General features: G+C 55.1%; 1 protein-coding gene across 9 annotated transcripts in view; it reads left to right on the top strand.

Moving 5' to 3' along the window:
* The window catches only part of ZMIZ1 (zinc finger MIZ-type containing 1), a 241,568-nt gene that overhangs the window by 92,597 nt on the left and 123,910 nt on the right, over positions 1-25,061 (top strand). For 2 of the 9 annotated variants that reach the window (XM_030940488.1, XM_030940485.1), the window contains one exon: positions 5,750-5,919. The exons of 6 other annotated variants lie outside the window; for them this stretch is intronic. The gene's annotated coding sequence lies outside the window, so the exon portion shown is untranslated. Of the gene's footprint in view, positions 1-4,111; positions 4,218-5,749; positions 5,920-25,061 lie in introns of those variants that run through there. One more of the 9 variants, XM_030940484.1, reaches the window with a different exon arrangement.

Below are 25,061 nucleotides of genomic sequence, written 5' to 3'. Positions count from 1 at the left end.
GGCTGTCTCCTAACATCCCCTGCTGCCCTCAGTGTCCCTCCTAGAGCTTAGCACTGCCAGGGGCCTAAGGCAGGCCGGGTGAGCCTCGGTCAGGCTCCGACATTGGAGAGCCAGGCTCCGTCTCCCTTCCTGCTGCAGGAAACCTCGGCTGTCTGCTGATCTGCTGCATGACCTTGGACCAGTCCCTTCCCTTGTGTGAGAGCCAGCTTTCTCATCTGAAAATGAGGCTGATTATACTGACATTGCTGACAGGGCTGCTGTGAGGATGCTTAGAAGCCATGAATATTTTTAAATGTTACTGCCTCATGAGCATCTGCTGTGTGTGTGCCAGAAGCTATGCTCCTTTAATACCTCTTTCTCCCCACAAGAATCCCACAGGGAGGTTTGTCTAATTCATTCTCCAGAGGCTCGGCATGGTTAGGAAACCCACAGAGCCGTCAGTGCTGGAGTGGGGATTTGAACCGAGGTCCGTCAGGATTAACCAGTGCACAAGGCCTTGGAGACCAGGGGTGGGGCCCCAGGACAAGCGTGGGAGCTGCTTGGGGAAAGCCCTGCAGCCTTTGTCCAGCCCGCCAAACCCTCTGCTTTCTGGAGCCAGAGGGTGGCCCCCAGGCTGGTGGCCTGCCCCTCCCCAATGGGGCCTGCCTGCAACTCGATAAGGTTAGGGGAACCCTCTGCTAATTGTCTGGTAACCTTTGAAATTCTCCTTCACGGTGGGTTCTCTTTTCGGATGTTTTTCAAGGTAATTCATTCCTTTTCCAGAAATTGCCAGTGGCGGAGCATTAGGCAGCTGGTAATTAATCATAGGAGCGGCTTCAAGTTGATTCTTTGAAAAAGAAAAAAAAAAAAAAAATGAGGAACAGAAAGCCTTGGTGGAAAAAGGAAAGAAAAGAAAACCACTCCAAGGCTAGGGTGGTAATCAATACCTTGGTGTCCTAGAAACGGCTGGGGGTGGAGACGGCGGAAGTGCGGCCTTCTGTCTTTCTTCCCAGGCTGGCCCACTGTCGGCGCCAACAGAGGCAGCGTAGGGCCCCGCTCTTGACCATTGGCTCCCTGTATGGCTTTGAGAAGTTTCTGCCTTTCCCTGGACTCAGCTTTGCCACCTGTAAAATGGGTGAAGGGCAGCTGTTAAACTAAACATTGAATGAACCCATGTTTGACTACCGTGTGTTAGTCCCTGGCACAGAGCAGTGGCCCCATTGATACTCTGTTAAGTGAGTGAGTGAGTGAGTGAGTGAGAGTGAGTTAGTGAGTGATTCTTGTGGGCCCTAGCTAGCTGTCTTGAGTGAAGGCAGTGGTACTGGCTACAGGATCTTGTGACTGTAGCTCTGTTATAATTTGGAGTGACAGTCAGTGTGAGGGGCCGGTTCTGTCACTTTCCAAGCTAATGATGGGGGAAAGGACAGTCTCACTTGGTGAACTCCAGCCAGGAGACCTTGGGCCCCTTAGTGGCAACCATGCTATCTCTTCGGCATCTTTCAATTCAACTTTGCAAGAGTCTGAGCTATCTGGAGATTTTATGTTAAAAAGCTGCCTCCTGCAGAGGTGGTGAGTTCCTTGTCACTAAGCTGGGGTTGGGCTGTATGGGCCACTTGGACAGTGGATTTTGGGGCTTGGAGCACCCCTGAGTCTGGGAGAGAGCATGAGGCTCTCCAGAATGGTTAATGGGGAGGCTGCACTGCTGGGGAGGAAGTCTGTTCCCTCCGGAGCCCCTTCCCAAAGGTCCCAGGGGGGACTGGACGAGGATACAGGTGCTGAAGCATCAGTGCCTGCTCTCCTTGACTGGCCCCATTGCATGGACATAGGGGCACTGAGCAGGGTTGAGGGAAAGATCCATACTCCTTACATCAGGGGGTGTCTAACAGGCTGTGGGTTGGGTAGGGGGATGGGGAGGAATAGAAAGCCCTTGTCTGGAGGTGGGGGCCTCAGACCTAGGTCTTATATGCTGGTCTGTCTGGTGTTACCTCAGCAGCTCCCTTTCCCTTTCTGGTATTTGGGCCACGATCCTTCAGGAGAGGGCAGCAGATGGGGAGTGTGTTCTCCAGGGGAGTGTGAACTCCCCTGCCCGGGTGAGCTCAGTTTGGGAGCCTGAGCTGGGCCTGACAAAGCCAGTTTCCTCTTAACAGCTTCTCTCATTCTGGCCCTAATGTGGGACCGGGGTTCCTTGCCCAGAGACCCAGGATGACAGTGAACCCTAGCCTGAGTAGTGGCTCTGGGAGGCTCAGAGCTTCCAGAGGGAAGGAGGAGGGTGTGTGACTTTGTGCTTGTGTGTAAGTGCGTGTGTACTAGTGTGCGCCTGTGTATGGGTATGATTGTTCAGCACGACATGTGAGGCTGTGTGAATATTCATGAGTATTCAAGGAAAGGGGAGACCCCTCCCTCCCGTGTGTGTCAGGACCTCCATGTGCACACTGGCTCCACATTCAGACTGGCCTGGGCGGCCCGGACCACAGTGGAACAGACTGAGGGGCAGTGTGGGGGGCAAGCATTCAGGCCCGAGTGTTCTGACCTGCCCTCCCACAGCTGGAGGTCTTGACAGCTCCCTATGGTCACAGGAGGGCATGGATTTGGCGGCCATGCCTCCTGCCACAGATTTACAACCTGAGCCTCTGGCCTGAAGTCTCTGGGTGGGCCCAACCAGCTCCCCCTAGGTGGGCCTGGTCTGCTAGGGGGGTCCTCTGTGAGCAGCCAAGCCTAACTTGGCACTAGTCGTTTCTTTACTTCTTCCAGCCTTGGCCTCCAAGCTCCAGCTCAGCTCTGTGTGTGTGTGTGTGTGTGTGTGTGTGTGTCTGGGCTCTCCCTGCAGGGTAGGGCAGTGGGTCTGTCTCTTCGTGTCTCTGTCCCGTCTCCCTGTGGCTGTCTGTCCTCATCTCTCCCTGTAGCTCTCTCCTGCCCAGCTTCCCAGACGCTGCCTCCTCCACAGCACACCTCCCTGTCCCTGCAGCGTATCCCAGAGTCCCTGCACCTCCTCGCCTCCGCTCTCCTTCTCAGGGCCACTCCTTAGCAGGCCTCCCAGCAGCACGGCTGCACCGTGCCACCGCATCACTGCTTCTTGTCATCCCCAGGGCTCTGCATAACAGAGGTCTCCCTACCTGCTGCCTTTGCCTAAATCTGGCTCCAACCAACATGCCACTTCCTCCCACCCTGCTCTTTGGTGGGTCTGAGACAGCCCCACATTCCCAGCTGCTGGAGGCTGCACTCCGTGTGTGGCCAGGTGGTGGGGGCAGGTGCCATCCCTTCCCCATGGCCCTGCTGTGCCGGCTACCTCCTGGCTCAGGAGTGCAGGCTGCTAGCCCACCCTGCAGCTGCCCTGTACCGTCCTGGGCATGTGGGTCACTGGCCACCAGCTGGAGCAAGAGAACGAGAGGCGGCCTGTGCCCACTAACAAGGGGTGGTTGGAAACCTGGCATCTCCCTCCAGCATTAATGAAATTCCTGCTATAATTAGAAGTGAGGTGTACAGGAGCTGGCTGCCTGGTGGGAGCATTTGTATGCTCATGAATAAATAAATTGTCCTCTCCTGAAGGGAGAGGAAGCTGGAGGGTGTAGGCCCAGAGGGTCTCAGTGGCCTGTGAGGTGCAGAGACCCCACCACTCACCTGGACGCCCTCAGGAACCTCCCTCGGTCCCCGGCCCTGGTCAGCTAGTCTTCCTGGAAGTGCCTGCTGCGTGCCCAGGCGACTCAGCCTGGCATTCGAAGTCGCCGCCATCTGGCCTCAGCCTCCTTTCACAGCCACATCACACGCTAGCCTTCTGCCAGCGCCCTGGGCTGCAGCTCCACCGCGCCGCCCCCCGCCCCTGTTCTTCATCACACCTTCCCACTCTGTGCTCCGGCCTGAGTTTCTGTGGGCTGCTGCATGGCTCCATCCTGGGAAGCCCTCCTCAGGCCACACCTGTACCTCCTGGAGGTCCCAGTAACCTTCCCTGGACAGGCCTCCTAAATCCAGAGCCTTCCCTCAACACTCTTCATGCCATTTAAAGTGTGCATCAGACTGCCCGCCAGGCTGTTTTTCATTTTTCATTGATTACATATTGGGATGGTAATATATTGGATTCACAGGGCAGATGTTTTACATTCTTCATCATACTAAGTCTTTGAAATCCAGTCATTGCAGTCTCCACTGTTAGCTGTATTGCATGGCGCATGCTTGGAGAGGAGAGTCCTGTTTCCTCACCTTGCAGGTGAAGAAACTGAAGCCTGAGGAAGGAAATCCTGCAGGTGAGTTTGCAGAGCACATGCTGTCTCTGTAGGCAAGGCCACCGCTGTCCTGCAGGACAAAATAAGGAACCGAGGCACAGGGCACTTGTCCTAAAGACAGATCGAGGCAGGCAGGACCATGGCTAGAACCCAGGCGGCTGAACCTGAAATGAATAGAGGAAAGGCGATATGAGCGATTTCGTTCCCCCCGCCACACCCACAGTAGATTTCAGTGCTTAAGACTGCCCTGCACTTAATGCCCAAGCAGCCCCAGACCAAGCAGCTGTCACAGGCTGGGCCACATATTGGCCAGTCCTGCCCTTCATCCCTCCTAGCTTCCTGACAGTGAGCATACACCCTAGATGGAGCTAGGAGGGTGAGAGCCCTGGCTCCTCCCAGGAAAGGTCACCCCTGCCCTCCAGCCCCTCCCACATCAGCCAGCAGAGTCTGAATCTCAAAAGTGCCCAAAGGCTGTGTTCTGTTAACCAGCCCAGGTCTCCAGTGAGTGGAGGATGCCTGCGGCAGGGATGGCTCCAAGGCCAGGAGGGAGAAGAGGGGATTTACCCTCCAGAGCCTGGCCCTGCCCCTGCTGGCCTAGAGGGTTCTCCCAAAGTGGGGTGTTTCTTAGGAGTCAGGCTGGCAGCAGAACAGCCCCTCCAGAGCCCTCCGCCCTCTGGAGCCGATTTTCCTCTTTGTTACCCGCAAGCCCCCTCCGGCTGCACTTGGCTGTACGCTCCATTTACAATCTACCTCTTGTTTGCCTGCGCTCAGGCAGTGTGGCAGGGAGTCACGGAAGGTTCAGGTGCTTGTCTCCCTCCACTGCAGACAGGGCTGGTGCCACTACCCAAAGTGGAGCTCCCCCAGGGGCCTACCTCCTCCTACCAGCAAGGGCTGCAGAGTTTTGAGTGTACTGAGCCAACAGCCCCGCTTTCTTTCCCCAGCCCATTCCCTCCTTCATCTGCACACAGGCACCCCATGGCCTTTCCTTGTCTCTGCTCCTCCAAGCCAGCCATCTGCTGTTTCCACACTAGACCGTATACTCGTTGAAAGCTCAGGGCAGGCTGTGAACCATGTCCCCAGCACAGTCGTGTGCAGAAGGGCAGCAGGAAGCCACAGGCACCCAGCTTGTGCACCCTCAGCTTCCTCCGGGCACAGCAACAAGGTGTAGTCTAGCATCCCGGTTGTTAATGTACCTATGGGTCGTGTTAAGAATTCAGAGGCCGTGTGCGGACTCTACGAGAAATAATGCTGTGCGCTGTGTGGCGCACGGTCGCGCTCTCAGCCCTGCTCCCTGGGTATCAGGTCTGCTTGACTGAGGTCTCAGCTCTGGGCTGTGGCCAGTGCAGGAGAAGGGAAGAGGCAGGGACCTCAGTGTGACCCCCACAGGTGTCCGTCCACCCTGACTGCTGGGTGAGCCAGGCCCCAGAGAACCTTCTAGAGCCCCCAAGGAGCTGACTGGTTAATGGAGAGCAGGAAATGTATGGTTGCTGAGCCTTTGGAAGCTTTTTGCCCACATCTGCCTCCCCCATTAAGTGTTTCTCACCCTTCTTCAGCTCCAGTTTGGGAAACAGCAAGCACATCTTGCCTCATGACTGTTCTGGGACTCTCCACCGCTCCCCTGAGGCATCTTTAGGGACCTGTGTTGGAGCCCAGGGGAACATCTCTGCTTCATAACTTCTGTGGATTGCTCCAGTGGTGCCACTTCCATCTGGCCCACCCTCAGGTTGGTGGGACGGGCTGGCATGAGACAGCCCTCGCCCCTCGCCGGTAGCCCCTGCCAGTTCTCTCTGGGCCCTGGCCTCACCCAGACTTCCCATCACAGCCCCCCACCCCTGCGCTTGTCACTACCTGGGGTGCCAGCCCTCCGTGCTTCATTGCCTCTGCCCCCAGCAATTCCCTCTCAGGTAGGAGTTCCCAGCTGCCTCCTGCCCGGCAGCTCCAGCATGGCCAAAGATTGAGCCAGGAGGACTTTGATGTACTAGAACCTGTAAATAATCTGGAGCATTTTTATCTGTGTGTGGAAGAAATGCAACAGACATCCACGCAACCTGTAGCCAGCTTAGCCTGTCCGCAGCCACAGCTCCAGAAGAGCTGAAAAAGATCATCTCATGCCTGGTATTGACTCCCCCAGCTGCTGCCCAGACACCTCCATTGCTGAAGAAGTCACCACACAGTTTTGCTCATGTAAATTCAGTATTATAGAGGATGAAGTGTGGCATGTGGTCAAAGTGTGTGGGTTTCAGGCACAGACAGTTCTGGGTTCAAATCTCTGTTCTGCCACCTATCAGCCAGGTGAGTCTGGACAAGTTACTTGCATCCTCAACTCACCTGTTTCCTCATCTGTAAAGGGGTGCAGTGTACCCACCTGGCAGGATAAAATGCAGCAATAGCTACACAGCACCAGTCCTCTCTGTTCGCGGCAGACCAATGCCCTTGGGGAGATACCTCCAACCCCTCAAACAGGAGCATCTGTTTGAAGTTGGCGTTTGTTAGCTCTGGACCCAGACACTTGTCTCTCCAGGGACAATGGACCCCTAGGTCCTCTCCTGAGCTTTCAAGTGGGAACTTCCAGGAGGATACTTTGAGATGGAGGCGCAGTGCTTCCCCTACATGCTAGCACACCCAGGCCACCTTGGACACCTGTGTAAATGCAGATCACCAGGCGCCTCTCCCGGAGTCTGATTCTGTAGATCTGGAGTTGGGCCTAGGACTCTGATTTTTTAACAGATGCCCCCAGAAAATACCTGCGATCTGGCCAATCTGGGACACACTGGTGCCTGCAAAGGGGAGCTGGCCTAGAGACTTGAGCCAGTTCCTCTCTGTGGCTCAGTTTTCACACTGATAAACCAGGGGTTTAGATGACCTGGCAGGGATCTTCCTGCCCTTAAAACCTCATGACAATCAGACAGACATTCCCTGATGTCCCCTCTACCAGGCTCCCTGGGGCAGATCTGTGGGTTTCCGCCCCATTCCTTCTAGCCACAGAGCATTTGGCTCAGCAGCCTTCTGCCAGCCTCAGAGCCCTAGGGATAGAGAATCTGTTCCCTGGGTGTCACATGCTGTTGATTGTCCATTCCCTTACCTTCTAGGAAGCCCTCACTCTGCAGGCATTAGCGGAGTCCACTCAGATCTGAGATCTTTTCTGTAAGCTGAGCTGGATCACTAACTGGTGCCTACTGGGAGGTAGGGCGGAGGCCAGAGTGGGGGGGCGGGGCAGTCCTGCAGCTCCTCTGAGGCATCTGGGAGCCTTATTAGTTAACATGCATGAAAGCCTGCAGCACTGGAACCGTAGGATGGCCCCGCAAGAGCCCTGTCTTGTTACAGATGAGGAGACTGAGGCCCAAAGTGGAAAGTGCTTGCTAAGAGGATGTGAGCTCTGGGAGCTCCACATGGCACACAGTCTGGTCTCTGGGCCACCCCATGTGCCCCACCGTGCCTCTCCTTGTGTGGTCCATCTAGGATGGGCAGCCCCGACAGGCTTAAGCCCTCAACTTAAGCTGCTGAGCCCCTAGGAAAAGACAGTGCCATCTCAGGACAGGTCCTAGGGGCCGCCTGCTCCTGAACACTGGTCCCTTCTTGGACCCACACTGTCAGCCTAAATCAACAACCGTCTCCCAGCCCATGGGTCCTCCAGCCCCAGCCAGGGCAGCCCTCATGGAAGCTTTCCAGGAATATCCACGCACAGCACGGTGAGCTCCAGAAATGAAAAGGCTCTCACACTCCCTGTTCCCTCCCATTTTCCACTCACTGCTGCTCAGGGGAGTTAATAAGCAGAGGTGAAAAAGCCGGCACTGTCCTAATGAGACCTCGTTTGAGGCAGCTGGGCCTGGGCTAATGCCAGAGAAGGAATTCTTCACTGCCGGGCCTTCACTCCATCGGGGATGAGGCCAGGGCCTAGAACTTAGGGACTGGCTTGAGCTGTCGCTCAGAGGATGCCAGAGACCAGAGCTTTGTCTCTGTCCTGGGCTGGGAGCCTCACTGGTTCCTTAGTTCACATGTGGTGCCTGGTACAGCACCCATCTTCAGGCCTCTGCACAAGTCAGCCCCTCTCCACTTCACTCTCCATCTGCAGTCAGTAAGGCAGCAGTATTTAGTAAGCACCTACTGTTTGTGTGGGTCTGTGCTCAGCTCTTCAGGAGACAAAGAAACAGACCTGTGCCAGCTCCAGGGGAGCTCACAGTCTAGGCCACTGTAGGCCACACGCAGGAACAGAATTTGTGATGCACCGTGTCCGTGGGGCAAGGGATGTGTTGAGATCCAAAGAGGAGGAGTCCTTGGGGAGTGAGGGCCTATGGAAGGCTTCCTGGAGGAGGCTGACTGGAATGGATTGACACTCAGAGCATTTCAAGAATTTCAAGTGGGGCTAGGGCTGGGGCAGGTGATCGAGTTTGTGCCAGAGCATCACTGGGCACACACCTGGCCCTGTCCTGTGACAGGGAGGCCCAGCAAGGATGGAGCCATGCTATTGAGGCAGCCACAGGCTCAGACCCGGTACATCAGAGGCCATATCCCTTTTATAAAGTGAATGACCAGCACAGAGCACTGCTTTTTAAGTGTAGGAATGTAGTAGGCTCTCAATAAATGCTGACCGAATGAAGGGTGCATTGCATACACTCAGGTATCCACAGAGCAACCGAAAGCTCAGGTCAGGAAGCAGCAGGGATGAGGCGATAGGGCATGAGGCCTCTGGGGCAGGGGCAGGGGCAGGACTCAGAGCAGCTCAGCCTTGTTCATTGGAACCCAGAGTAGTGGGTGCCTGCGGGGAGCATCCTTCAGAGCCACACGTCACCCTCCTAAGGGCACACTGTGACACCTGACCAAGCAGGAACATTGGGGGTGAGGACACCTGGGGCCCAGCTGGCAGCCTCCCTGGAGCACATTTGTACCCAGTGTTTGGTGCATGTCCCAGACAGACCCACCCTCCCTAGGGCCTCTAGGACAGGAGGAAAATGAGCGCCTGTGGCATATCTATCACTGAAGGGGAGAGGACAGGCCAGCTACAAAGCCCTTAGATATATCATGGTTATGATAATAGTAATAATGACAATAGTGTCAGCAACCAGGGCGTCATTTATTTGATCCCGGTGACACCCTATAAGGTAGGGACCAGTATCATCTCCATTTTATGGATGAAGAAACTGAGGCAGAGGGAAGTTAGGAAAATAGCCAAAGTCTCCAGGTGCAGAACTGGGTAGGAACTTGGGTCCTTTGACCCTAAACTGCAGACTGGCCTTTGGTTGGCCTCTGACTCAACCTAAGGAGCATCCCATCCAACCCTCACTCCTGTCACATGGAGCATGAGGGCCACCGTTGCATCTTTTGACACAAAAGAGGAGGACACAAACTCTCCAAAAAATCATCTCAAGTCTTCCATTATCAGACTTTACACAGGTCCTTCTCGTACCTTCCCAGCTCCATGGGAAAGATGAACAACCAGTGGCTGGAGAGTGGGCCCTTCCCCTGAATTGGTCCTTTGTAATGAAAGTAAATTCTCTGCCAGCCTTTGGTGCCCAGCAGTTTGATAATACAGGTGTTTAAATGGTAATGACTGTGGGGCCAGCCAGGAGAGGAGGCAGTGAGTCAGATGGGGGGTTCAACAGGAATTAAAGGCACTTAATCTCAGTACAGTATGATTTTTCCAAATCTGTTGGCTCTGCACCAAGAATGAGCTGACTCAGGACACCCTGGGGCCTGGGCTGCTCAGGGCCTGCTTGGCTCTATTAGGGAGGGAGGGCTCTGGGCTGAGGAACTCCTGGGAGGTGGCACTGGCCTAGGGCAAGCTTGTCCATCCCGCGACCCATGGGCTGCACATGGCTCAGGACAACTTTGAATGTGGCCCAACACAAATTCGTAAACCTTCTTAAAACATGATGAGATTTTTTTGTGAACTTTGTTTTTTTAGGTCATCAGCTATTGTGAGTGTATTTTATGTGTGACCCAAGACAGTTCTTCCAATGTGGCCCAGGGAAGCCAAAAGGTTGGATGCCCCTGGCCTAGAGGCTCTGAGAGCAGATTAGGACCAAAGGATCCAAGGGCAGCCTAGTGTCCCTGTTGCTAGGAAGCCCCTTAGGCCTCAGAGGACAGTGGACAGTGGGGCGGGGGGTGGGGCGGCGGGGGGGTGCTTCTCCAGGAGTGTAAGGAGGAAGAATTTTAAGAATATACCTTGATCAGCAGACAGAGAGCAAGTGACCTGCCTAAGACTACCCAGCCAGGATTCAAGACCGAATCTTTGCTGTTAATCAGTATGTTATCCTGTAGAGTGTGTGTTTTGTGTTGGGGGAATCTTAATGGTAGTTCTGTTTATTAGCACTTACCCCAGTTATCTTATATGTATTATCTAATTTAATCTTCGTAGAAATCTGTTTCAAGTATGAGTAAACTGAAGAACAGAGATGCTAAGTAATATGCTCGTGATCACACAGCCACTGGGAGGTTGGATTAGAATTTGAACCCGGCTCCATCTACCTTTCAAGCCTGAACCCTCAGACCCAGGCACAGAGCATCCACCCAAGGGACTGAGACCCCTGCCAACCAGAAAGATCAGGGAAGCTTCTCGGAGGGCATGTCAGAATTTGTTACCGATGGAGCTGGTCTGTAAACCTCAGGTTCCCTGGCCTCCCAAGGGCTCTTGCTCATCCTCAGATTGCATCCTGGGGCCCCCTTGCTGGGTGCTTGGAGGGTGAGGTGCACTGTGGATGCATTCCTCAGATTCCACTGGGATTGCTGAAGCGGCCAGCACAGATTGCACCCGCCAGCTGTGGGGCAGGCCTGCCCATATTAGATTGCAACTTGGAGCCCTTCTCAGCATCACCCAGGACAGTTCTCTCAGCCAGGGTGGGGTCAGCATCGGGGACACCAGGGACACACAGCTCCCACTGGGAGGGCGAGGGAAGGGCCGTGACCAACTGGACAGAAGACAGTTAGTGAAGACAAAGGCACATCAATCCCTGGGCTCCCAGTTGTTGGCTCCAGAGGGATGAGTAGGATAAGTGGCAGCTGGTGAGGCCCTGCCAGTCGATTGCACCTCCATTTGATGGGCAGTGGGAAGTCAGTGAAGGTTTTGATCTGTAGAAGGACTGTGTGCCATTTCTCACTGAGCTTTCGTAGAAACCTCGCATGTCAGAGGACAGAGACCAAACGCGGTCAGGAGAGTGGCTCTGCTCCCCTGGGTGCTGGCAGGGAAGGGATGCTTATATTGGGAATCCCCTTTGTAGCTAAGATGTCCTTTTGCAAGTCTGGCCTTTAAAATCCAAGCCCAGTTGGTGTGGGGCGTAGAAGAGCTCTAAGTGTTAATCCAGAAATGCGGCTGAGGTTGGGGGAGGAATGCACAGAAAACACGTGGCACACACAAGATGCAGGCTAAATGTAAAACTGGATGCCAGAGGCTGGGGGATCCGAGGGTCCAACAGTTCCACCCCCTTTGGATGGAACAAACTGAGGACATGAGGGGCTTTGCCCGAGGAGGCCCAGGCCATTGCAAAAGAGGGCACAGCATCCCCAGGTGACACCTGCCCTTCCTGGGGGCTTTCCTCCTTCCATTGTGTGTCTTTGACCTTCCTCCCAGGCCTCTCTCTGAGCGTGAGCTGAGGCTGAAGGTTAGAGCCAGCTAGGAAAGAGAAGAGCCAATGTGTACCTTCCAGGGCACCTCACCAGGCTTCACAGGTACAGTGCAAGGGGGTCCTCGCAGGAGCCAGTGGGGACTCAGTGGCCCATCTCAGACATTGATGTCATAGCACCCAGATAGGGAGGGAGACCGCTGGTGGCAGCAAGCCTTACCCCAATTCATGACCCAAAAGAAACCCAGAGCAGTCTGCCCAGGGTGGGGCAGCTGCCCCAAGGTGTCCTTTGGCCACTTGTTTCTGTCCTGCCGCCCTCACGCTTCTCAGCAGCCACAGCTGCCCATCTGCCGCTTGCTCCAGCCCTGCCTCCTCCTGTGTGTGGGCCTCCTCTTGTGACCATCCCTGCACTTCCCAGTGCTCCTTGCTCACCCGTTTTTGTCTGTCTGTCATCATGTCTCTCACTTGGGTTTGTCCTGCCCCAGTCAGCTGGGTTGTACAACCCCAGAGCGCACCCTTCCCGCAGGAGGCCTCCTCTCTATCTCTGGGCTGGTCTGGGCTCCACCTTGGTGCTTGCTTGTCTCTGAGGACTTCTCTAGTCTGCGCACTCTGTGTGTGTGTGTGTGTGTGTGTGTGTGTGCGCGCGCGCGCACATGTGTACCGACCTGCATATGTGCGTCCCTCCCCCTGGCCACCACACCCCTCACACCGCCCATCCCTCCCCTTCCTTGGGCTGGCTCAGGTTCCTCCCTACTCCCCATGAGCCAGCCAGCAGGAAGGCAACCTGCAGCCAGAGTGTGGAGCCCACTCCTTGGAGGCAGCCCCAGCATTCCTGGCTGCAGCAGACCCTCCGGGCTTAGCCCACAGGACTCCTGGGAGCTGGTATGAGCCTGGCCATCATCCGGCCTGGAGAGTGGCTCCTGTTTGAGAGCAGGAATGTCCTGGATGGGAAAAGGGAGAGGGGAGAGTTTGTGAATAAAACAAACAAACAAGGCATTATTTTCCCTGCAAATGTGCCCTTTGTCTAGTGCTGGAGCTCAGGGAGTCCCAGAAAGTGAGAAACGGTGCACAGGGAGGGCACTGTGCATCCTGGGCTGGGGCTGCAGGACACAATGGAGGGAGGGGATGGGGCAGCCACACAGACCGCATGTGCTCCAGAGGCCCAACGGGCCAGGATGACATTCCAGGGCCATTTCAACTCTCTCAAAATGTCATTAATATATGGCTAGTGGGGAGAGCTCTCAGGCCTCTCCAAACCCACCGTGTGAGCGAAACCCCCTCCAGCCACCACCACTTAGTCATTTAGCAGATGTTTATTTAGCACCTATGATGGACCAGCGCTCTTCTGAGTATTGGGGATGCCTCTGAGCAAGAGACCGGGTGTCTGCGTCATGGAGCTGATAGTCTGGCAGGGGAGTAGAGAGGCATAGATCTTAGAGCTCAGAGGTCTTCCTGACAGTCCAACCCAGTCACCCTCCTGATCATACTGCTGGAACTCTGAGGCTCAGGGAGGTCGAGAGTCAGCCCTCCATCCTCCTGGTACCAAGGCACAGCCCGTTGGCATAAACATTTGGTACACACTGGCTGAATGAACACCCCTCCTGCAAGCATTGCTCAGTTTACCGGGAATTTCCCAGAAACACCTGGGGATAGGAGGGCTGGCAGGACCTGCTTGATAGCAAGGCTTTTGGAGGTTGCAGGACCTGGACTGTGAGAGGTGTGCAGTGGAGGTGAGCTGTCATCACTGTCATCCGTGGGGAATGGGACAGTCCCCCTTTGCCAGGGGACCCCGTTGGGAATCTGCCAATCTGAGTTGAGGTCAGTCTTTCTTCACTAATAATCTGGTGGCATTGGGAAGTCTCTTTTCTCTGTGGGCCTCGGTTTCCCCATCTAGCCAGTAAGAAGGTAGGACTGGCTCACCAATGTGAACGCCAGGAGGCCAGGGATTGGAGTTTGTGGCAGTGTGTCTCCAGTGCATCCACTGCTGACAAAACCGTATAAACTGTGCCGTGCACTGGGAATGAGGCCCCTCAGGGATCCCACAAGAGGCCCCCTGGGTCCTGGGACCCCACCCAGCCTGTCTCAGTTCCCAGCTGCAGCAGGGCCCGGGCTTGCTCTCCCCAAACAGCCGGGCCAGTGAAGCGTGGGCCTGCTCACAGCGCCTGGCAGGGACCTGTAAATTGAAAACATGATGTTTCCTGTTGGGGCTGGACTCAGTGTGGCCTTGGAAAGCTGGCCTCGCTCTCAGGAAGCCCTGCTCCCCACAGCACCGCCACAAAAACAGTGGAAAAGTGAAGCCTTTTCAAGTCTGTGTTTCCACTGTAAACGGGATGAAAGCTGGCCTCGCCTCCTGGAGCTGTTCAGGCCAGGCCCCTCAGCCCTGTCTTTAGAGGCACCTCAGCTGCCCCTCTGCCCCAGGCAGCACCCCTCTAACTGGAGAAGCCGCCCTGCACCCCCAGTTGACAAAGGCTTACAGGTTTAAGTTCAAGCACGCCCAGACCCATGAGTCCTCGTATCCACCCTGCGAGGTGAGAAGGGCGGCGGGGGAGATCAGCAGAGCACAGAGAGGACCTGCCCAAACACACACCACCAAGAGAAGGCAGACCCGGACCCTGCCTCCTGCCCCGGGATGTCCTCACAGGGCCTGCAGTCCCTGAGGAGGCTCTTGTGTGTGGCCCTGGGTGCCTAAGGAGAGCTACTGCCTAACCCAACATGAGCTTGACTTTGTGCTGTAAATGGAGAATCTCACACATTTAGTGAAAGTGACTTGTTTTAAACTGCAATAATGTCCTTTTTTTCCTTATTGTAAAATAGATGCATGCTTGCTGCAGGAAGTCTGGAAGTCAGAAAAGTGAAGGAAGAAAAATAAAACTGCCCCGTAATCCTCCCATCCAGGGGTCATCCTGGTCATCATTCTAGTGTGTTTCTTTCTGGTCACCTTATAATTTTCTTTTCTTCTCTTTTGGACTTAAGTCATGAGGCTTTAGGGCCATTCAATGCTCTATTAGACATGATCCTTAATGGCCACATGGAGGGACCTTAGGAGGGGCCAGGGCAGTATCCTCATCACAGTCAGCTTGCTGCTGGCTTGGGCTGGGTGTGATGGGGTGCTGCTGGGGACCCTGGGGAGATACCCCCTACCCTGCAGCGTAATTCATGGTGAGGGCGGCTTGGCCTGGACCCTCATGCTAGAAAGTCTCCCAGTGGCTCTGATTAACTGTGTGACTCTGGCCCGCCTGTCCCGTCTCCCCATCTGTGAACTGGGCAAATGGGCCCCATTCACGTGCTCATGGCCACCCTTCAACCTGCTACCAAGGCGCTGCTTGCTGACAACCTCCAGGTGCGGCTACGCAGTCCCTTACTCAGTTGGTCGTGAACAGAGTGCCTACTGTGTGTTGGTGAGTGACGCCTACCAGAGGCGCCGTTCTCTGCACCATAGCCCCTCCTATGTTCCTACCCCTTTTAACCTGCAAGCCCATCCAGCTCCCCTCCTCCCTGACCCCTCACCAGTCAGGGCTGGAGCCCAGCTGGGCGGGAGTGAAGGGGGTCCCAGGAGGAGCCATCTTCAGCCCCTTCATGGTGACGTCCTTGGTGGCCCTGAGATGGCTTTATGGAAGACAGATTAAGGCTGTCTCCTCCTGGTGGGTTCATGTCTTCACTTTTCAAGCCCTGCTCTGAGTTCTCCACAGCGGCATCCCTGCCCCACCCCTCCCCCACCCCCGCATGCTTCCTTCCCTCCTGCTCTAATCTGTCAGCCCAGCCAGAGAGAGGGCCACTGGTCTCCAAGGTGACTGAATCATTGTGGGGGAGACAGGCCAGGGTTTTCTGCGTGAGTGCTTTTGGCTTCCTGCCCTTGGAGAGGGGCTGGGGGAGGTGTGTGGTGGCAACCATGGGCCATGGATCTCCCAGACAGCCCTGCTCTCCCAAGCCAGGGCCGCATGGAGCCCTGCCCCTGCCCAGCTCAGCGCTGCTCTGCTCAGACCCAGGTTCCACCTCCAGAGGAGTGGGCCCATCTCAGTCCAGACCCTGGAGGAAGGAGAGGAGTCAGGCAGCTGTGATTGCTGACTCACACCTGAACATTTCTTCAACATCTGCTATCTCTGTGCTTCAGGCCAGGGACCCAGGATGGAGAAGAGGGTTGCTAGCACATAAAACACTTACTGTGTGTGCCAGTCCTCCAAGGGTAACTCCAAGAGTTACTGTTACTGGTAGCAACAGGTAAAAGTTACTGGCCTCAGTTTTATAGCTGAGAAGGGTGGCCGATATGAACTCCTTCTCCCACTCACCTGTGGACTCCTAGAGGACAGGGGCTCTGTCTGGGTTCTCTCTGGATCCCTGGGGACTGCAGAAGGCCAGCCACTCAGATAGGACCTAGTTAGTACCTGGTGAACTCAGTTCTACTAAAGACCAGAGAGGTGAGGTAACTAGTATAAGGTCACACAGCCAGAAACAGAACCCCGTTTTGCCTGGCTCTGCACCCCCACTCAGTCTCTGGGGCACCACACCTCTTCCAGACTGAGTGTTGGCAAAGAGACCTGCCATCTAGCTGGCACTGCCCAGCCACATGCCCACTGTGGTGAGCTAAGAGAGAGCTGGGTGGCTGCAAGTCTCAGCCTCTTCCCACTGGTGTGTTTCAGTCTGCTGGTCAGGCCCCACGCACTGTCTCCCTGCAGTCTGCTTCTTCCCTGGGAAGGAGGGGCCAAGAGGGGAAAGCCCCTCTCTGCCCTGCTCTGCACTCCAGATCATGGAAATGAAAAACACATTGGCTTCATTATCCCTGGATTGAATGAGCAGGGTTGCCATGGCAACAGCCATCTCAGGCCCTCGAAGGGGCAGGGGAGGGGCTGGCAAGGCCGAGGCAGGTAGGGACCAGACAGTGGGTGAGCAGGCACTCCAGGCAGGCAGGCCGCAGGGACAACCGCCACACGTGCCACCACCCTCTCTCAGAGACCAGTGTCAGATCAGCATCCTGGGGCCGACGGGGCAGGCTGGGCCATGGCAGGCAGACACCGTCTTCTACTGACCTGCCCCTCATCCACTCGTTCTGTCTCCTGTCCACCTGTCCCCTTTGTGCAGGGTGCTGAGGGTGGAGACAGGCTGGTGCTCCACATCACCGTGAAGATGAAGGAGACAGGTGGAGAGAGCGAGGGAAGAGGTGATGGAAGGGAGCCAGGAGGGGGCATTGTCTGCTGCTGATCAGGGACAGCCTTCCGGGGGCCTCTCGAGAGGCATGGAGTGAGGAAACGCCCCCAGGTGCCAGGCTGTGCACACCCAAGCATGCCCGTGACCAGGGCCATCCTAGTGGCCCTGTCCCCCAGCATCACCCTCCTTAAAGAGGCTGGGTCCCCCAGTGTCCACTAGGACACTATGAGTGATGGTGACTGTGAGGGTGACCACAGAGGGTCCTGGCCCAGTGTAGTGTGGGCCATCCCATGACCCTGACTCCAGCCAGTCAGCTTCCCTGATACCAAAATGAACTCTCCTTTTTCCAGGACCTAAGTGCCACCTGCCTCCTCTGTCCCATGGGCTGTCACCCCAGGGCTTGCATCTGAGGGCGACATCCCCCTGTAGGTGAGGCCCTGCCGCCCCTTTGCACAGGCTGGCCCAAAGGAAGTGGGCTGCACCCCTTCCTCCTCCGAGTTCCCCAGATGTGTGGGAGCCTGAGCTGCCCCTCTGGAGTGGTCCCAAGCAAACACCGCCGCCTTCCTCTGAGCAGGCAGCCTCAGCCAGTCTCTCCGTGTGACCCAGACAATGGGGCAGCCGACAGGGGCCCCTGCTCAGGGGGATCAAGTGCCCACAAGAGACTTTCCTTTCAGATAGGGCCAGTCAGAGAAGCCCAGTGCTGACCCTAACTCCACTTGCAACTTTGACTCCAGCCCCAGCTCAAGCCCAGTGTTCGGGGCCAGCATACCTGCACAGGTTTCCAACTGCTTTCCCACCCCCAGCTTCTGCTCCAGCTAGAATGCCCTCCCACCGTGACCTGTGCCTCCCCAAATCCAGCCTCCTCCCACTGCTTTTTTCTGATGGGGAAACAGAGGCCGAGTGAAGGGAAGTGACTCATCCAAGGCCACGAGGGAGTCAGGACAGCATGGCCGTGTGTGGGATGTTCCTTTCCCAGGAGGCAGAGCCGTGGGTTCCCACCGAGACGGACCGAGAGTCAGTGTGGCCCTGCGTCCAGAGTCTCCCTGCTAGAGCAGGCTCGGGCAGGAGCAGGGAGCACCCGGGTTTCAGCCTCCCGATGGCCCTTCCCAGTGGGAAGGGGCCTGGGAGGAGACTCAAGGGCTGAGTCAGGTCACCATTCTCTTCTCCAAGCCTTAGTAAATGGGGACAGTCCTGTGGCCCTGCCTACAAACGGGCTGCCTGCTTCTGAGGATACTGGAGGTAAGCAGCTGGGCAGACGCAGTTGTGGTGTCATTGGTGCTGTTTGTAGCCTTGTCCTCCTGCCAAGTGGCGGTGGATTCTGAGGGGGAGACAGCACAGGCAGGAGCGACCCCAGCACCTTCTCCTTGGGGCAGAGGCAACCCAGGGGCTTAAGCAGCCACCTGCCCAGCAGCTGCAACCATATCCCAGAGGCACATTCTCAAATGCAGGTTCCTAGGCCCTCCCAGGGAGCTGGGTGAAGCCCAGGCATCAGTGTGCTTGTAGCTTCCCAAACTCCAAATTGTGGGCAGTGCTCACCTTGCTGCCCTCTAGGACCTGGCTGTCCGGGTCACACCCCTTTGTGACCCTCTCTGGGCCTCGTCCTGCCTCAGGCCAGCCGTAGGGCCTTGAGCCCATCCCTCCCTGCTCTGCTCTCTCATCCTTCCTCTACCCACAGCCCACAGTCCCCATGGCATTTGTCCCTGCCATTGACCTCCCCTGACTTGGCGGCTGCGTGTCCCGGCCCGCCTCCCAGCCACCACCACCACAGCCGCCGCCCGGCTCCCCACCGCCAGCTGAGGGCGGCTGCTGGACAAGGCTGTCATTTTCCCTGCTGGGGATTATAGGTTTGGGGCTGCGGGAGTCTGAACTGGAGGAGGAGGAGGAGCCAGGACTCACCCAGTGCTAAGCTGGAGAGAGACGAGAAACACCTCACAGGAAGGATGGGCTGGTGCCTGGTTCTGTTTGGGCTGGGATGGGGAATTGAGTCACCTGACATTACCAGAACTGTGTGTGTGTATGCGTGTGTGCGTGTGTGCATGTGTGTGTGCATGCATGGACGCACCTCTCCTGAGGAGCAAGGGCTATCTCCTACTCAGGCAATTTAATCCGCCCAAGCTCATTTTTCAGATGAAAAAGACAAAACTCAAAAAAGGTAGGGGACTGGCCTAGGTCACACAGCAGTTGAGAGGAGAGCCAAGCCTGGGCTGCCTCCAGCTGCTGCCTGGTGCGCCCGCCTCCTTCTTGCGCACATCCAGGATAAGGTGGAGGCTAGGAGTATTGACCGGGTGATTGCAGACCCCCGAGAGAGCCTGCTTCTGGAGAGAGCTCTGTGGGTGAGGTATGGGCTGGGTTTGTGGGGACAGTGTGAGCTGGACTCAGAGTGCAGCAGCATTGGTTCTGGGTGTGCAAGAGCCAGGAATGTCTCCCAGGGGTCCACACCTATGAACACTGGGATGGGATTAAATACCAGCAAGGTGACCCTAGTGGACCCAAACCCCTCTGGGGGAAAGTGGGTAAGGGTATGTGTGCCAGGGACAGAGCCTGAGAGCCCTAAGAGGCTTGAGGATTTGAAGAGGCCCAGGGTTGGAGAGAACACAGTAGAGTGGTTAAGAGGCCCAGGGTTGGAGAGAACACAGTAGAGTGGTTAAGAGGTCCAGGGTTGGAGAGAACACAGTAGAGTGGTTAAGAGGTCCAGGGTTGGAGAGAACACAGTAGAGTGGTTCCGAGCACAGCCTCTAGAATCAGAATGCCCGCCTTCTGAGGCCGAGCCCAGTCACTTGACTTCTCTGGGCTTTGTCCCCAGGGTCTCCATGGCAATTAAATGAAATAAATCTCCAACACTTAGTGCCGTCTGTGGTATGTGCATGGTCCGTGTTCATTAGATGTGCACTCTTTTCCTCCTCCTCAGTTCTGTAGGTGTTTCAAGGCCCTGCCCCTCACCATCTGAGCAGTGAGGGCTGGAGTAGGGCAGTTAGTAGGGTGGGTCAGCCAGGAGGGTCCCGAAACTACCTGATGAGGCTCTCCCTGGGCTGGGTCACTACGGAGCCAGCACTTCTGATAAGCAGTACCAGGTCCACCTAGGTTGGCACCCACTCCCAGGGATGAACTGGCCAGACTGCTGGCAGCCAGAGGGACCCGTCAGAGCCAACCCTTGGCCCCTTTCAGGCCCCATGGAGCAGGGAGCACGAGGGAGCCGAGGCTGGGGGAGGCCTGCCTGTTTTTGGGAATTCATGATGTGTCTGCCTGTGGCAAGTACCTCGATAAGGAAGATTTGTGGGTGAGATTTGCAATTCTGTTTTCTTGGAGGGTTATAAATCAGCTGCATGCACACCCAGGATGCAGCACAGGCCTGAGGCTCGTGCGTACACACACACACACGTGCGCAGAGACACAGTCCAGGTCCTGCTTGATAGTCCCCAGTTCTCTAGGTTGATGAGCTCTATGAAGGGAAAAACCTGGGCACCCCCAAACTGCTGCCTGCCCTAACAGGATCCCAGAACCATCCAGAATGAAGGATGCAAGGCTGGGAGACAGGGTATCTCCGTGGATGGAGAAAGAGTGTGTTATATGGGTTACGAGTGTGAGCTCTGAATTCTGCCTGGTTGGGTTCAAACCTTGGCACTGTGACTTACTAGCAAGGCCCTTGGCTGTGTTGCCTTCAAAGCTGTGTCTCAGTTTTCCCATCTGTGCAATGGAGCTAATTATAGCGTGTACTACATAGGATGGTTGAAAGAATAAAACAAATCAGTATGTGCAGAGTGCTTCAAGCAGGGCAGAGGACATAGTAAGAGTTCAGGAAGGCACGGCTGTCATCCTATCATCATTATCATCATCATCGTCATCATCATCATCATCAGTTGAGGGTTGGGTTTTGGGGTCAGACCAGGGCCGGAATCCCAGCTCTGCCCCTTACTAGCTCTGTGAACTTGGACATACTCATGACACTATTAGCCTCCAGTGCCTTCTCAATAAAAGTAGAACAGGAATAGTCCTGTCTACTTCATAGGGTCGTTTAAAGGAGATGAAGTGTACAATATCAGACCCTCAGGAAACGTCAGCCAGTGTTGCCTCTTCCTTGAGGTGGGATACTGGACAGGGCCTCTCGTTCAGGGCCTCCAGGTGGCTGCGCTCCATGGCCTGTCTTCCTGTGGGTGGACAGTGTGCCGAATGTTTAGAAGAAAAGAGGAGGTTCTGGGGAGGGGAGCAGAGGGGGGGATTCCAGGAACCGCTGTCTTCCTTCCACCATCAGGAACAGAAAGCACTGGCCAGAGTGGCTCTCCCTGCCCCTGTCTCCCCTTCTATCCCTCTACCGATGTGCACACATAGCATTGTGAACTGTGAGCATGAGAACAGGCCTTGGAGACTGGCAGGTGTGACTCACGGCTCTGCCATGCACTTACTGGGTGGCCTTGGGCAGGTCACTTAACCCCTCAATTCCCTCTATCGAGGGATAATTGTGCCTGCCCCACCTGGCAGCTGTAGAACGAATTAATTGAGGTAATGTGTGTGGAGCACTTAGCACAGCTCCCAGAGGCCCCCCCGATAAGTGCGCTGCAAATGTAGTCGCCAGCCCCCTCTCTGCCTCCTCTCCTCCCTCTGATTCTCACTCGCCTCTCTCTTCCTTCCCACACCTGATCCATGGACTGTGTCTTTCCAGGCCAGACCTTTCAATCTTTCTCTCTGGGAAGATGGGCTCTATGTCTAGGAGATGCCAATGGAGCCGTGTGAGCGAGTGTGGATGGAGGGCGAGATGACTTTAGAAATCCCAGCCTGCTCTTCTGATCCAGTTCCCCTGTGCCAGCCGCACAAGGGCCAAAGTGTGCTCTGCACGAAGCCCAGCCCTTGCTGGTCCGTTGCTGCCTGCCCCCGAGCCTTTACTGCTTCCTCAGGGTCCTCAGCTGCTGTCAGATGAAGGCTTGCTTCCAAGCTGTTCCTGGATTTTTACCTGCTCAGCCATAAAGCCCTGAAAAGTGATGAATCTGGGGATGAGTAGCTGCTTGCACAAGTGCAGGCAGGAGAGACGGGGACCAGTGCCCATATTTTTGCAGAGCCAGTGTTTTTGCACCTCTCCTACCCACCTCACTGCCCAGGTGAGCAGGACCGTGAATCCTTGGCTGTAGATAATTGTCGGGAGCATCCCAGGCCAAGCCTTGGTCTCCCATCAGAACTTTGGAGGCTGGACTTCTCTGTTGCCAGGGAAACCGGTGTGTTCCCAGGAAAGGAAACCACAGCACTTTAGCTGTTAAGATGCCCCCCTCCCCCCAAAATGAGTTCCCTCCAAAACGGATTTGCCCCAAAATTGTTGAGTCGGCAGCATCCTGCCTTCTCCCTGAGCCTGCTGAAATGATAGAAAATGCAATCTGCCCCTGACCTTGTGCTTTTCACCTCTTTTTAAAACATTCCACTGTAGCACAAGGACATGTTTTGTTTTTTCTTATTTATCCTCCTCCCATGCCAGCTGGGGCTCCAAGTCCTTCTCTCCAATTGTTGACTGGAGCCAGAAGGGAAAGGACTTCTACATCTTTTTTTTTTTTCCCTCGTTCAGCTGTCAGCAGAAATAAAACAAGCAGGTTTATATTTGGAAAGGAGAGGGTCTCAGCCACCAGATTGCTATGTCCGGGGTAGGTCACAGCCTTTGTATCTTCTCCTCCCTCAACAACGGCTTGAAATTTGATCCACAGATTTGCAGAGCTGAGGGTGAAGGGAGGCTTTTTGGAGCAGGCCTGTCTTTACTCACTTTGACTTTTAAATGCCATTGGAGGATTGTGGGTGAATCTTCAGTGGCTGACAACACTGGACCTTGGTTTTAGAAAAGAATCCCCTGGAATAACCCCAGAGCAGTCAAGGTTTGGGCAGCGTCTGGAGTGTCTGTGTCCATTCCTGTCCATCGTCTGCTCTCTGTGCAGGGAGGCTGGAAGCTCTCACCTGTGTCAGGAGGCTTCAAGGCTGTCTAAGGAGTAGCCAGCAGTCCCAGCCAGGCCCGATCACCCGGAGAGTTACTGTTAGGAGACAAAACCAAACAGGAAAGAAGGGAGAGAGAAATGTGGCCAGTGTTCACTTTCAGGTCCCTGGATGTTTTGAGGACACTGTAGAGGAGGGAAAGGATGTAAAGAGACTTGGGTCCAAGTACCAGACACACACCCACCACCCACACCCATTGGGCCTGGGTCTTCCCATCTGAACAACTGCCTGGCCCTTCCCTATCCAAGCCCTTCCCTGGTCTGCCCATGATCTGTGCTCACGGGGCCACTTTGGGTGATCTGAGCAGTTAATTTTTCACCTTGAAGTGACTCTCTGTTCCGTAAGTAATTTTAAACAAATTCTCTTCCTGTCCCTGCACTTGCATGGGGGAAAAACATGACCCACCTGGGTTTTTCACTGGCCCCCGCAGACTGGCGTGTCCCAGGCTGTGTGCCTGCTAGAAGCCTTGGGCAGGAAGGGTCTTGGTGGGGTCTCCAGTGTTTTTTTAGCCCCATTTGGGATTTCCAGCGGGTCTTTCTTGTTGATTCCCGAAACCCTGTCAGATCTTGCTATTAGCATGAGGCTCTCAGAGTATAGAGTAAACTAATGAATTACAGCATGATTACACAGCACATAATTAACTTTGTAATTAATATGCAACTGCCACTTAAGCTAAAACACTGCTTATAGAGACGTACAGCAATAGTAAATCACAGGTCAGAAATAGCACTTTGGAATTTTCAAAAGAATGAGTATGAGCAGGGAATCACTTAAGGCAGCAGGGTGAGTTAATTAAAAAGCAGATGAATGGTGAGAGTCCTGCTTCATTTCAATACCTTCTCCCTTAAGAAGGACCCCCATGCCACCCGCCAGGCTGACTGGTCAAAGGGGCACTGAGCCTGTGGTTTTATTTCCAAAATAAGACAGGCTTTCCCTGCCCACTCTCTAACCATCTGCCCAGCCACACTGCCCCTGCTGGAGGCCATGCCCCCTTGGCCCTTGGTGCCTGGCTCTACCTCTCCTCCTCCAGGAAGCCTGTGGGGTGATCCCTAGCCTGGCCTTTGCAGTCTAGCCCTCTGGTAGGCACTCCCAGCAGGTAGGTTGGTACTGCTTATCTGCCCTCACCTGGATTTTAGGCTTCTGGAAATCAGAGATGTCATCTTACTCTTTTTGTTTAATCCTTTCTTCCCCAGCCTCCTGCAAGAGTGTTAAAGCTAGAAGATGCCTTAGGAATCATCTCACCCCATCCCCACTTCATCAAGGCCAGGGAGTCCAGGGTCTGAGCGCTGCAGTCACACCACAGTATGGCCTGGGCCGAGCAGAAATTCCCTCTCCCATGCCTGGCTCTAGCCCAGTGGACACTGCCAGTATAGCTGCATGATTAGGCTGGAACCTTTGAAATGAGCTAAACCCAAGTTCCAGTCCCAGCAATCTCACTGCCCAGCTGTGTGACCTTGGGCGAGTTGTGTAACCTCTCTGGGCCTCAGTTTCCTCTTCTGTGTAGTCTGAACTGTGGTGCCCACTTTGCTGGGTTGGAGTGAGAATTCAATGGGATGATAGATGCGAAGGGGCCTGGTGCAGCGAGTGGGCTCCTGGAAAGCTCAGCACCCCAGCCATCCTTAGAGATTTGTGGTGCAGGGAGAAATGAGTGACATCTTTATCAACCCCTTCCTTCTGGAGCTGAGGAAATCGGCACAGAGAGGTCAGCTATGTGTCCACAGTGCAGTACACGTGCCGGCATGCTTGGGATCCCCAGACCAGGATCCTTCTGAGGGGACACCTTGTGTCCTGTGCCCCTCCCAGGCTGAGCACAGGCGGTGCAGAGCTGATCAAGAGCAGTGCCCGGAGAATGAATGAACCCAGGGGCCTCCCACCGGGCAGCCGGGAGCCATCCTGTCTGCCACTCATCTTCCCTGGCCCCCAGCCCCAGAGTAGTGTGGAGATAGCTTGGTTTTGTGGGTAGCTACTGGGCTTTGAAGTCTGATAGATCTGGGTTTGGATCTTAGCTTTGCCATCTTCTGATCTTGGGCAAGTTCCTTAGTTATTTTCAGCCTTAGTTTTCCCATCTGTAGATGGTACCACTCATTCATTCTGCCTTTGGCTATATTGTTATAAAGATAATTCACATAAAATACCAAATATGCTGTCTGACATAGTACATAATGAAGGACACACCTATTGTTCTCCTTACTATTCAGAATTATGA

This window comes from Rhinopithecus roxellana, chromosome 11 (assembly GCF_007565055.1).
Source record: "Rhinopithecus roxellana isolate Shanxi Qingling chromosome 11, ASM756505v1, whole genome shotgun sequence".
Taxonomy (NCBI): Eukaryota; Metazoa; Chordata; class Mammalia; order Primates; family Cercopithecidae; genus Rhinopithecus; species Rhinopithecus roxellana.
Note: the sequence above shows the minus strand (reverse complement) of the source record. Positions and strands in the feature narration are given on the sequence as shown.